Genomic DNA, 9,480 nt, shown 5'->3' with positions numbered 1-9,480 from the left:
TCTCTTTGGAGGGTTTGAATCGTTTGGAAGAAGAAACACGAGTCATTTCTTAAAGGTTAAAATATATGGGAATTAGTCCAAATTCAACAACCCTACTACAATGACAAACCAAAATCTGCAAATTAACCAACAAAATTCAAAAACCAATTTGCAATGACAAACCAAATTATGCAACTCAACCAAAAAATTCAATAACCAAACTCCCCAATCACCAATTCAACTCTAAAGAATTAACCAAATGAAGCACTCATGCACAATCCAAATTCAACAACAACCATAACCCAACACCCAATTTGGCCACTGTGAATGGTTTTTGTAATCATTAATTCAAAATTTTGTAATCATCAATTTAGACTTTTGTAATCATCAATTGAAGTCCAAAACAAATCCCCACAATTACAACCAAATTATTAACAACCCATTTCAGATCATTGCAACCCTACTGCTATATATTTGGTTATGTAGTTTTTTTTTTTTTTTTTAGACCAACAACCTATATTACAAAGGTACCCAATCAACAACTCAATTCGCAAGCAAAAGAGAACTCAATTAACACCTTAACCTACAATGCAGACCACTGCCAACAACCACCACAAAATCAGCACTTATCCAAAACAATTAACCGTAAGGAGATCAGTGACCCACAAACTCGCCGGAGAAGAACCCAGTCAAAATCGCCTGAGAGACCCAGTCGAAATCACCAGAAAGACCCAGCCAAAATTACCGAAAAAGAACCAGCCGCGACATCGAAAAAATAAAGGGCGAAGCACAGGTCGAGTCTTAAGCTGTGGCCGGAGAAGAACCGAGAACCATGGCGCCGTTTTTTAGACCTACACCCCTACCAAATTCAGCAACCCCATTTCCCCAATCGCATCTAACTCAACTAAAGATGGTTGTTACCAAAACAAAAAGAGACAAAGCAAAGGACGAACTCAAACTGTAATGACCCGGTCATTTTCCTCCCTTTCATTTTTCTCAAATTTTACGGATAAATTTTTTTCGTTTAATTTTCTTTTCTGAATTCTGTTTCTCGACGCTTAGTGTCGTCTCGAATGCTCAGAAATGGTTTATGAGACTCTTTCCTGTGAATTGACAACTTCCTTTGAGGACCGCGTCATTTTCACTTTTTGGACACTATTCACTTTTCGTCTTTTTCCCTATTTCGTCTTTTTCCCTATTTTGTCTTTTCCCCGTTTGTCACTTTTTTACACAACCTCACTTTTCATGCTTGGGGTTGGTTTTTGACTTCACATACCTTCATCCTATGTGGTTTTCATGAAATACGTATCTTTACTTTTGTAAGAAAGTACTCTGGTTGCTCCTAGTGTTCATAGGGGCATAGATGCATAGTTTTTCAAAGTCTTTTTCTTTTCTTAGGGTGTTTTTCATAAATATCTTTTAAAAATATTTTATTTCAGGGGTTTTTAAGAAAATATTTTTTGAAGATATTTTCATTCTGGGGCATTAGTGCAGTTTTCACTTTTTAGAGGGGCCATTGTGCAATTAATGAAAGTTATTACAAAAATGCCTCCTTTTGAGCCTAGATCCTCTTACGGGATTCATTTTCATATTTCATCGAGTTGTGTGCTCTTAGAATTTCCTTGTGGTCGTTTTTCTCCAGTTTTAGGGTTTCTGGTCCTAGTTACCGCCGAACTTGCTTAGGGCATATCTCTTTGCTTGGGACTCATTTTTTGACGTCATTTCTTCCATTATCCATATTTTCTCATTTTGAATCTTTTTCATTCACGGAGTTTTGCTGTTTGAGCGTGTCTGCTTAAATTTCACTTTTTCGGACCCGGTGGTTACCTTTCGGGGCACTTTTAGGGTTTTACTATAAATAGAGGGTTATAAAATTTAAAAGTTATCTTCCCCTCTCTTCATGCACGACCTGAAGCTTCCATGGCAGCCCAAGGGGGGTTGCCACCCTTCTCCTCCTATTTAAACCTCCTTCCCTTTGTTATAAAGTCATAATGCATTTGCGTTTTGTGTTTGTCTTGACTACGCGTTTCTTTCCCCCTTATTAGAACCCGTTTTTGGCCAATTTTTGAGTTCAGTTTTGAGGTCAAGTTAGGATTTTGGTAGGTCCTCTTTGGAGTTTAATGTTCACGGCGTTGTCCCCGACAAAACCCCGAAGTTTCGTCGGATTCGGAGTGGTTTCATTTTGGTGGCTTTTGAGATTTTCATCTCAAATTGAGGTAGGGGATGTTTTAGGATTATATATGTGTTCTATTGAGTGTTTCCCATGATTATACAACTTGTTTGCATGCCTTGTATCAAATTTAGAAAATTAGTAATATTTATTGCTTTGTATGAGATTTAATTTACAAGGATATATATAGCTTAGAATTGAATTGTGGCATGATTATAAATTATGCTTTAATATGTTTGTTAACATATATTAAATTGGGATTAATTGAATAAGAATTGCACTTTTTATTTAATAATTATCTATTATGAAAGTTTAATTATCATGGACGTACCTTGCATGGAATTAACTTGTGATAGGCTATTAAATTAAGTCTTGGCATGTACTTTAACATACTTTAATTTGAGAGCATTTGGATAAGTATGAAAATCTAGATATTTTAATTAAAATAATTAATTAAAATCTATTTAATGGTTCCATTGGGCTAATTAAGTTTTTAACTTGATATTTGTGATGACTAGGGCTTGTATACTGGCATATGTTAATTTGGGACCATTTGATGTTGTTTTAGAATTTAGGGATTTGATTATCATGGTTTAATTAAATTCCATCTTATTATTTCAATGGCCTAATTAAGTTTTTGAATTGATATATGTAATGACTATGTTATGTTATTTAACATGTGTTAATTAGGGGTCATTTAATTGAGATTTAAAACTTAGAGAAATTAATTAGGTTATGTAATTAAATTTCGTTTCTATTGCGTTAATGATTTAATAATGTGTTTGACATTGATTGTATATTTAAATCATGAGTTTGGACTGTATTAGATTCTTCAGTTTATGTTTTCAGTATTAAATTATATTGTTATAGCGTGTAATGAATCGCACACTGAAGATTCGACATGTGATGTTATTATAGTGCGTAACGAATCGCGCTCTGAAGATTCGACATTTGTCATCCTATAGTAGTTGTAGATTTAGAGCATGTATTGTGTGGTTTCAACCTACTTGTGCATGAAGGTAGTTTCGCGTACTATTTAATACGTATATAAGTTGTTAACTTATTTATTTTGGAGTCACTTGGGATATTGTTTCAGAGATATGGTTAGAGTTTGGCTTTAGTGTGGGATGTATAAGTTCTCCCCATTTTATAGTGCGCACTAGGGGTGGTATGACCCGCGGGTTAGTGCCCGGAATAACTATTGAGGTCTTGGTAGAATTTCGAGCTTAGATGTCCAAGTCTCCCATTTTTTTTTTCGTATTCAATTCCAAGTTGACAATCATGTTTAAATTGTGACTTGTGGTTTTGGCTATTGACGATTTCAATGTTGTTAAGTACATCTATGCTTTATGATCTCAATGAATCATTGTAAATTTTGATGTTTTTAAGTACATCCATGCTATATTGTTCAAATGCAACTTAGGAATAATCCTATAGATTCATTTGGAACATAGACGATAGGTGGCATGACCAACTTTTGTCGTTTTCACACTTTTAGATTTCAAGTTGATAACTTAGAGAATCTATGTTTTGATGTGTGGTATTAGAAATTCTAATAATACTAAATTGTTATATTTAGTTGTTTTCGTACTTTAGATTTCAAGTTGATGACTTTGAGAATCTATATCTTGTTACTTTGTATAACATGCTTCTACGTGGTTTTAATTGCATGAGTGATGTGATTTATGCTAGAAATGATCTAGGGTAGCTTAGGATCCCTTGACATAGGCATTAGGTGGCATGAGCCCTTTAACATGTTTCACCTTAAGGTGATAAAATTGGAAAATGTTAGGTCGATGCATGCTCATTTCCTACGAGTAGCTTTATGTCACTCACCCAAAGTTACTGGGGTATATTTTCAGGTACAGGAATCAAGGTTGAGATTCTCATCATGCTTGGATGATTTGTAGACTTGAAGGTTCCATTCTTGTAAAGGTTGGCTAGAAAAGCCGCTTGTAGCCTTTCGTGTCAAATTTGTATATTTGATTCTATATTTGTAATATGTGCCTAAGCACACTTTTTTATTCTCATTTTATTTATATGATATGAGGCCAAGTGTCAAACCATATTTGAAATTCATGTATATTCATAAATGTTGAAATCTTGCTTTTAATGAGAATATATGAGAAATTAGGGTTTTAGTATGACATTTTTGCATTGGAGTGTGCATCGGGTATGAAATTCATTATCTAGCATTCATTTAATATGTATGAGGTATGGCCAAGGGCCAATCACCATTTTGTTTTCATTTTTGTATTTTAGTTTCATACTTTGCATTTTGGGCTAAAATAGTAAAATTCGAGCCTGTTGGCCTAAGGATTTTTATCTAAAGGTCAAGCTTATTTTTGATGATTACAAACCATTAATGATGTTTATGTACTAATATTTTCATTGAGTTATATATAGTTCATATCTTATATGATGAGCTAGATGAGCCATTTCAAGCATTCAAGTACTCAAGCTATGGACTCAATGAAGCCTCAAAGATTGCAAGAAATCAAAGAAAGACTCAAACTTCAAAGATCAATCAAACAATTTTAATGAAGAAAGCAAGTCTTCATCAAGCTCAAAAGATCATGGTTAGGGAATGGAGAAAAGGGTAGATAGGATGGTGAGAGCTTTAGATTTAAATGTTAAAGCATATTTGAATATCTTCTGAAGCTCAAGTTTTTAGGTTCATGCATATTTTCTCTAAAAATCAGTTTTTAGAAGGCCTAAAATCTTTCCATGAACTTTACTTATGCATGCTCTCATAATAGGAAGTGCATAGAACAAGACTTGTTTCATTTTTAGTCTTACACAAGGATTGGAGCCGCCTCCCAAATATTGGAGCCTGGTCTTTGTAGCCAAATTGTGTGTCGTAGAATGCATTTTGTGAATTGGAGCCTCCTCCCAGTTATTGGAGCCGCCTCCCATTTATTGGAGCCTCCTCCAATTTTTTGAAGAGCCGGCTCTTCTAGATTATTTGAATCTTCAACGGCACTTTTCTGCATTTAAGACTTCCAACTACTTCTAACAGACATATTAAGCCTCGGTTGTCTATATAAAGAAGGGTCATTTTACTGAAGTTAAGACACCACTGAATAATACATTCAAGAGAGCATTCAAGAGCATTCAATAAGCCATTAAATTCTTCTCTGAGCTTTCACTTTCAACCATCACTACATTCTCTCATCCTAGAACTTTAGCTTCATTAATATTCTGATATTCTCTAGTTGAGAGCTTACACTTGTATACTTATTGAGAGAGATTCTTGTATTTCATTTACAAACTTTGCTACAATCTTGTAAAGGTTGGTGTGACCTAAAAGAAGCCTAGGAGAAGGGTGTTCTCCTAGCAAGGAAAAGAAGCAAGGTCTTGCTTCAAATTTGAAGGTTTGCTCTCCACTATTAAGGAGAAGCTCTAGTGAATTTGGGAAGTCTCAAGGGGGATCTTGAGCCGAGGAGTAGGAGTTTCCGAACCTCGCTAAATCACCGAGTTCATTGTTTGCATTTTCCTATCTCTATCTCTTTTATACTTGTGCTATATATTGCTTAAATTTTTCAATTAATCATTGCATAATAGTTGTTGTAAAACAAATTTCATAAATTGCGAAAATTAGCCATTGACTCTATTCACCCCCCCCTCTAGAGTCAATTAGTGGTTAACAATTGGTATCAGAGCCTAATCTCTAGAAAAAGATTAATCATCTTAGAGAACGATCATGGCCAATACAAATTTTCATCAAGAAGGTCAATCTAACAATAGACCCCCTTGGTTTGATGGAAGTGACTACAACTATTGGAAAATCAAAATGAGAGCATTCTTAAGAGGCATAGATGTAGATGTTTGGAAAGCCATAGAAAAAGGAGACCATGTTCCAACCAAGATAGTAGAGGGTGAAAATATTCGAACACCCGATATTGAATGGACCCTCAATGACCGTAGGCTTATACAATGTAATGTCAAGGCTATCACTAATCTCTATTGTGCCTTAAGCAAAGACGAATTCAATAGAATTTCGGATTGCGAAACGGCTAAAGAAATTTGGGATAAACTTGAAGTTACCTATATAGGTACTAGTCATGTTAAGGAATCCAAAATGAATATGCTTGTCCATAAATATGAACTTTTTACCATGAATAACAAAGAAACTATTAGTGAAATGTACTCTCGTTTTACTAACATTGTTAATCCTTTGAAAGCTCTTGGAAGAAAATATACATCATCCGACAATGTAAGAAAAATCCTTAGATCTTTGCCAAATAATTGGGAAGCAAAGAAGACCGCCATCCAAGAAGCCAAAGATCTTAACACACTTCCCATTGACGAACTCATTGGTTCATTAATGGCTTACGAGCTAGAAATGAATGATAGAGATGAATAAACTCAAAAGAAGGATATAGCTCTACAAGCTACTACCAACGAAGTTGCACTTGATAAGGCTCCTCATGATGAAGAAGAAGAAGAAGTTGCTCTCATTACCAAAACCGTGAGTAGAATCCTTCAAATGAAGAAGTTCCAAAAGAGCAACAACTTCAAAAGAAATGGGTCATCTAGTGAGCAAGGAAAAAGAGAAGCACCTACTTGCTTCCATTGTGGAAAACCGGGGCATTTCAAATCCGATTGCTGTGCCTATAAAAATGAAAAGGAAAGGAAAAAGAAAAGAAAGGCCATGCAAGCTACATGGGAGGATGATGATTCAAATGGATCCGAAAGTGACGATGAACTCAATGAATTGGTTAATCTTTGCCTCATGGCCGATGACGATGAGGTAAATTCTAATTATGACTCATTTGATTTGGAAACTACTTATGATGAATTGGTTGATGCACACAATTACTTGCTAGATGCCTTTAGAGAATTGCATGATGAATTAGGCAAAATGGTTCAAAAATGTGCTACTCTAAAAAGGGAAAAGAATATCATCTCTCAAAACCTTAAAAAATTTCAACTTGAAAATGAAGCTTTGAAAAAGGAAAAAGAATTAGCTAAAGAATCGGTTTCAATAGATTTAATTTCTGAAAATAAATTATTAAAAATTATAATTGAAGATCAAATTGAGACTTTAGTAAAATTCACAAAAGGTAGAGAAAATTTGGGTCTCATACTTGGAAAGCAAAGAAATGCTTATGCCAAGGATGGACTTGGATTTGATCCTCACAACAAAGATTCTTGTTTATTGAAAAAGAGAGAACCTTTGAACAATTACTTTGTTAAAAATTCCTCTTTTGGTCCACAATGTAATTATTGTAAAAAAAATAGGACATAAGATCAATCATTGTCCTATTAGGCCATGTAGGACAAAAGAAGTTTGGGTTATTAAAGGGACTTATACACCTCTTCCTAACTCTCATGGACCCAAGAGAATGTGGGTACCAAAAGAAGATGATTCAAATTCCTTTTGTAGGTTTGCTTGAAGTCTCCATATTTATCCAAGGACAAATGGTTTCTTGATAGCGGATGCTCAAGGCATATGACGGAAGATCAATCAAAATTTCACTCCATCAAACCTCATAAATGAGGAAGCGTCACATTCGGTGACAACTCAAAAGGCAAGGTCATTGGCATTGGAACTATTGGTATCTCCTCCTCCTTATCTATTGATGATGTGTTACTTGTTAAGGGCTTAAAACATAACCTATTTAGTATTAGCCAATGATGTGATAAAGGATATGATGTTTTGTTTAAATTGGACAAATGCGTTGTCAAAAAGGATAATGTTGAAGTTTTCCATGCTCTAAGAAATGGTAATGTATACTCTTTGCTTTTATGTGAACTACACGATCAAGATGTCAAGTGTCTTGTATCCTCAAACGAGGATAGTTGGTTGTGGCATAGAAGGTTAGGTCATGCTAGTATGGATTTGATTTCAAAACTATCTAAGAATGAATTGGTCAAAGGCCTCCCAAAGACTAATTTTTCTAAAGATAAAACTTGTAGCGCATGCCAAATAGGCAAGCAAATCAAGTCATCATTTAAAAGGAAAAAGGATATAACGACTTCAAGACCACTAGAATTAATTCATATGGACTTATTCGGTCTGGAGAGAATTGCTAGTCTTGGTGGAAAACTCTATGGATGACTTCTCTAGATTCACTTGGGTATTTTTCCTTACACATAAAAATGAGGTTCATACAATCTTTACTAAATTTTGTAAGAGAGTCGAAAACGAAAAAGAATGTAAGATCAAGTCTATTAGAAGTGATAGAGGTAGAGAGTTCGACAACCAAGATGTGGAAAGATTTTGTGATGAAAATGGATATAATCATAATCTTTCGGCTCTTAGAACTCCTCAACAAAATGGAGTTGTTGAAAGGAAAAATAGGTCTCTCCAAGAAATGGCTAGGACTATGTTAAATGAACATAATTCTCCTAGATCTCTATGGGCCGAAGCTGTTAGTACCTCATGCTATGTCATAAATAGAGTCATCATTAGAAAACTCCTTAATAAGACTCCTTATGATCTTTGGAACAAAAGGAAACTAAATATTGGATACTTTAAAGTCTTTGGGTGTAAATGCTTCGTGTTAAATAAAAAATATAATCTAGGAAAATTTGAACCTAAATCAGATGAAGGTATTTTCCTAGGATACTCTTCTCGTAGCAAAGCATTTAGAGTGTTTAACAAAAGAACACGAGTGGTTGTGGAATCAATACATGTTGTATTTGATGAATCACCATTATCCCCTCTTAGATGCTCATTGGATGAAAATGAAGATGTGTTTGAGATTGAAAAGAATGTTGAAAATCTTGATCTAAATGGTCCTTCTCATAAAGATCTCTCCAAAGATGTTCCAAAAGAAAGTCACTCTCATGAAGACACTCCTCCTAAGGCTTGGAAGCAAGTGCTTAATCATCCAATAAATCAAATTATCGGTGATCCATCTAAAGGTGTAGGAACTAGATCTCAAATGAGTAATATTTGCAATTATGTAGCTTTTGTTTCCTAACTTGAACCAAAAAATATTCATGAAGCCGAAAATGATGAATCTTGGCTTTTGGCCATGCAAGAAGAACTTAACCAATTTGAAAGAAATAAAGTTTGGCTTTTGGTTCCAAGGCCTAAAGACAAAACTATCATTGGCACAAAATGGGTATTTAGGAACAAAAAGGATGAATCGGGAATCATAGTAAGAAACAAGGCAAGGCTTGTTGCTCAAGGATATAATCAAGAAGAATGAATTGATTATGAGGAATCCTTTGCCCCCGTAGCTAGACTTGAAGCTATAAGAATGCTTCTTACTTTTGCATCCCATAAGAACTTCAAGTTATATCAAATGGATGTAAAAAGTGCTTTCTTAAATGGTATCATTGAAGAAGAAGTATATGTTGATCAACCACCGGGCTTT

This window comes from Cornus florida, unplaced genomic scaffold (genome assembly GCF_030987335.1).
Source record: "Cornus florida cultivar Cherokee Brave unplaced genomic scaffold, ASM3098733v1 CherokeeBrave_3.0.0_Hap2_Chr06, whole genome shotgun sequence".
NCBI classification, from domain to species: domain Eukaryota; kingdom Viridiplantae; phylum Streptophyta; class Magnoliopsida; order Cornales; family Cornaceae; genus Cornus; species Cornus florida.
This window is presented reverse-complemented; position numbering follows the sequence as displayed.